The sequence below is a fragment of the Hypanus sabinus genome, unplaced genomic scaffold (assembly GCF_030144855.1).
Source record: "Hypanus sabinus isolate sHypSab1 unplaced genomic scaffold, sHypSab1.hap1 scaffold_918, whole genome shotgun sequence".
Taxonomy (NCBI): Eukaryota; Metazoa; Chordata; class Chondrichthyes; order Myliobatiformes; family Dasyatidae; genus Hypanus; species Hypanus sabinus.
Genome location: NW_026781771.1, coordinates 24,935 through 29,691, shown reverse-complemented (window position 1 = coordinate 29,691; position 4,757 = coordinate 24,935). Strand labels below are relative to the sequence as shown.

Here is a 4,757-nt window from a genome sequence, read left to right as displayed (position 1 = left end):
CTCCGCAACCCCATCCCACAGCGCTCGCTCCACATCGCCCCTTGCTCCTCACGGCACATCCATGATACCTCCCCTCACCGACTCTTCTCACAGCCCACTCTCCTCAAACCATCACGGCGCTCCTTCTACACCGCCTCTCCAACGGCGCTCACTCCTCACAGCAGCCTCACCACCGCCCCTCCAACAAATGCCACTATCATCTCCCACGCGTTCCCTCCGTCTTAGGCTCAAACAGGCAATCATTAGCTACGTTTGTCCTGAGATCTCTCGACAGGATTGGACGCATCAGCTAAACAGTGAAACCAACAAAGATGAAACTGACCTCGATCTGCCCGGACCCGGGGTGCCGAGGGGGTCTTGAAATTAACTTCCGCGTACGATACATCAGGTTCAGCTGGGGACAAAACAGCGAGGGTCAGAGACAGACTGAAGATTCCTATACACCAACCCATCACACACTCCCGGGGTCAGACACAGAGTGAATCTCCCTCCACACCGTCCCATCACACACTCCCGGGGTCAGACACAGAGTGAATCCCTCTACACTGTCCCTTTACACACTCCCGGGGTCAGACACAGAGTGAATCTCCCTCCACACTGTCCCATCACACACTCCCGGGGTCAGACACAAAGTGAATCTCCCTCTACACTGTCCCTTTACACACTCCCGGGGTCAGACACAGAGTGAATCTCCCTCCACACTGTCCCATCACATACTCCCGGGGTCAGACACAGAGTGAATCTCCCTCCACACCGTCCCATCACACACTCCCGGGGTCAGACACAGAGTGAATCTCCCTCCAAACTGTCACATCACACACTCCCAGATCAGACGCAGAGTGAAGTGCCCTCCACAGTCACTCATCACGCACTCCCGGGCAGACATAGTGTGAAACTCACTCTACCCGTCCGATCACACAACAGGATAATCTGCAGAACAGATCAGTCGCCTGTCTCTGCCCCACTCACCTTCCTTCCGTGAGTCCTTTCTTCCCATATTCACAGTCATGTTGCTGACGCTCTGGTCCATCCCACCGAGGATTCTCAGAGTCTCTGATAGGGGAAACAACCGTTGTCAGAGGAAGCCTGTGTTACCAAGTGGGTTAGAACGGTAACAACGAACGCGGGTTGAGGAGCTGATGAATAGATGAACCGAGAGCAGGGGGAGGAAGTGCGAGGAGCAGAGAGATTGAGGGAGTTGCAGAGGGTGGTCTTGAGAAATGAGAGTGGTTGGGGGAAGAGTAATGAGAGTGGGGAGAAAGAGGGGAGAATTCGAGGTAGGGTAGACATAGAGAGGTGGTTGCCACTGGACAGACTGGGGAGAAGGGAGCGTGAGAAGGGGTATGTGAAGAGAGGAGGGCGGAAGGAGTGCTGGAGTTGGGGTAAATGAGTGGAGAGGGTGAGACTTGGAAATAAAGGCGGGAGAGTTGGAGAGTAATTGGAGAGAGAGGGTCGGTAAACGGAGGTAAGAGAGTGAGGTCAGGATGGAACAAGACAGCGGAAAGGAGGAGAGGAAGGAAGGAGAGTGCGGTGGAGATGGTGGAGGTATTCTGTGAGGATTGAGGAATCGAAGCAAGAACAGAGGAAGGAAAGGATTTGGTGGAGGTAAGTTGAGGCGGAGTGCAGGAATGAGAAAGGAGGGAACGTCCGGGGGATTTTCTAATTCATACAGAGCCTCAATTTTCCAGGAGAGATGCACCGCCAGCTACTTCCTGTTTTAAGCATTGAACACTCCCACTGCTCCTACTCATGGCCGGGGCTTCAGACTCCCTGTCTGCGAGAAAGCAGGGCAGCAGGGGAATCACCGAAAACCCACCTCCCTCCGTGTGGTGATCAGCTCTCCTCGAAACACTTTCCACTCAGAGGCTTTCATCGCTTTCCTCGTCCAGTGGCGCACTCCCTCCCTCCTTATTCCGTGGAATTCTCTGTCTCTTCCTCTCGTACCCCTTCGACAAACTTCCCCCATTCTCCCCTTTTCATTCTCCTTTTTCCTCCCACCATTCTCTCTCACTTTCTACCTCATCTTCCTCCCCTCCTCAACCCGTGCTCCTTTCTCTGCCTCCTCTCGCCCTCCTTTGCTCCACATTCTCCTCTTCCCCATGATCTTATTCCACACCCTCCCCATCTGCCCCTCTCTTTCTCTTCTGTATTCCCCCTCCCTTCCAAATGTCCGCCTTCACCTCCTTCATCCCATCTCCACCCTTCTTCCTATCCTACCTCTGAGCTTCCCGTTCTCTCCCACCACACATTCCTCCTTCCCTCTCCCACTCTTCCTCTTCCTTTTGTTTCCCTCAATCACTCTCTTCCTACTGCCACCCTCGCATGGCACTGGCTCCTACTGTCCCACTCATCTTCCCTACCTCAACGACTTCTCTGTCACGCACCTTCTCTCTCCACTTCCTCTCTCCTCCACATCTTCTTTCTTTATCCGACCTTAACGGCTTTATTTCCTCCTCTTCCCATATATTTCCTCATCCAGCTCACTTATTCCTTCACTTCTCCTTCCTCCCAGGATTCCATGCTTCCTTACTTTCTGAATGCTCCTTTCTTTCTGAATAAGGCTTGCCTGGGATACCTTATCAAATGCCTTGCTGAAATTCGTATACACTAACTCTCCTCCTTCATGAATATGTTTAGTCACATACTCAGAAAAATGTTCAGGCTCGTAAGGGACGGCCTGCCCTTGACAAAACCACTCACTATCCTAAACCTGAGGAAAGTACTGCACTATACCTGAGGAAAGCCTTTGTTTTTTTTCCTAAATCATCCCCGCCAAGGATTTCTCATGGCCACTTCTGGCTCTCCTAATTTCATTCCTAAACTCCTTCCTGTTAGCCTTCTAATCTTCCAGATCTCTAACATTACCTATCTCTCTCATCGGTTTGTAAGCTTTTCTTTTCTTCTTCACTAGTTTGTTTACAGCCTTTGTACAGCACGGTTCCTGTGCCCTTCCATAACTTCCTCGTCACTTTGGAGCGTACTTATGCACAACTCCACACAAATATCCTCTGAACATTTTCCTCATTTCTGCCAACCTTTCCCTGAGAACATATGCTTCCAATTTAAGCTGGCAGGTTCCTATCTGATAGCCTGATAATTCTCCTTACTCCAACAAAAAGCATTTCTAACTTGTCTGTTCGTATCGCTCTCCAATGCTATTGTAAAGGAGATAGCATTCTGATCACTATCTCCAGAAATCTCTCCGACGGAGAGTTGTGACACCTGACCTGGTTTATTTCCCAATACCAAATGAATGCAACCTCTCCTTTTGTGGGATTACTTACATATTGTGTCCAGCTCACTTCCTGAACACACATAACAAACTCCATCTCATCTATACCCCTTGCTCTGGAGAGATGCCGATTGATATTTGTGTCATTAAAATCTCCCATCACGACATCTTTGTTATTGCTACACCTTTCCAGGATCTGTTTCTCTATTTGATCCTCTATATCCCTGTTACTATTGGGCGGTCTAAAAAAACACCCGGTAAAGTTATTGACCCCTTGCTATTCCTAACCCGCACCCACAGAGTCTGCTTAGAAAAACGCTCCAATGGGTCCACCTTTTCTGCAGCCCTGACAGTATCACTGATCCACAATGCCACGCCCACAGCTCTATTTTGCCTCCGTCCCTGTCCTTTCTGACATCACTGAAGCCCGGCACTTAAAGAAACCGTTTCTGTCCCTGAGCGATCAAAGTCTCTGTAATGTCCACAACATAATATCTCCAAAGGAGATAGTGATCACACACTACCTACTTTATCATAGCGTTGGAGAAGGATGGGGACAGAAAAGTTAGCAAAGCATTTAATTGGAATAGGGCGAAATATGAGGCTATCAGGCAGGAGGTTGGAAGCTTAAATTGACAGCCGACAATAGTCAATAGGCGCAGGAGAAGGACATTCGGTCCTTCGAGCCAGTAGCGCCATTCACTGTGGTTATGGCTCAATTGTGATAAATTGCTCTCAGAAATGTTCAAAAGAAATGTGACAAATGTTCATAGGATATTTGTGTGCAATTCTACATAGGTTTGTTCCAATGAGAAAGCGAGAAGCTGGTAGGGTACAGGAACCGTGGTGTACAAAGGATGTTGTAAATCTCGTCAAGAATAAAAGGAGGTCTTTCGAAAGGTTAAAAAGACGAGTTGATGACAGAGATCTAGAAGATTATAAAGCCACCGGGGGGAGCCTAAGAATGAAATTAGGAGAGCCAGAATGGGCCATAATCAGGCCTCGCAGGACAGGATTAAGGTAAACTGCAGGGCATTCTATAGGCATGTGAAGAACAAGTGGATAACACTGGACAGTTTAGGACGAATCAGGTGTGACAGTGTCAAAGTGTGCATGGAACAGGAAGAGAGAACAGAGGTACATAATTAATACTTTGCTTCAGTATTCACTTGGATAACGGATTCTGGCGAATATAAGGATGACAGAGCGGACTGAAATGCTTGATCATGTAGATATTAATAAAGAGGATATGCTGGAGCATTTAGAAAGCATAAATCTGCAAAAGTCACCGGGGAAGGAAGATCAGACTACTGTGCGAACCGACGGAGGAGATTGCTAAGCCTCTGGCGATGATGTTTGTACCATCAATGAGGATGGGAGAGATTCCAGAGGAATGGAGGGTTGTGGATGTTGTTCCCTTATTCAAGAACGGGAGTAGCGATGGACCAGAAAATTATAGACCAATGAGTCTTACTTTAATGGTTGGTGAGTTGATGGAGAAGACCCTGAGAGGCAAGATATGGGA

At 48.7% G+C, this 4,757-nt stretch overlaps 1 long non-coding RNA gene across 1 annotated transcript in view; it reads right to left on the bottom strand.

Moving 5' to 3' along the window:
* Window positions 1-338: 338 nt before the first annotated feature.
* The window catches only part of LOC132390474 (uncharacterized), a 28,948-nt gene continuing 24,529 nt past the window's right edge, over window positions 339-4,757 (bottom strand). Inside the window, exons 4-5 of the long non-coding RNA XR_009510916.1 lie at window positions 970-1,053; window positions 339-394 (exon numbers count right to left, since the gene is read on the bottom strand). This is a non-coding gene — a long non-coding RNA (uncharacterized LOC132390474). The remainder of the gene's footprint in view (window positions 395-969; window positions 1,054-4,757) is intronic.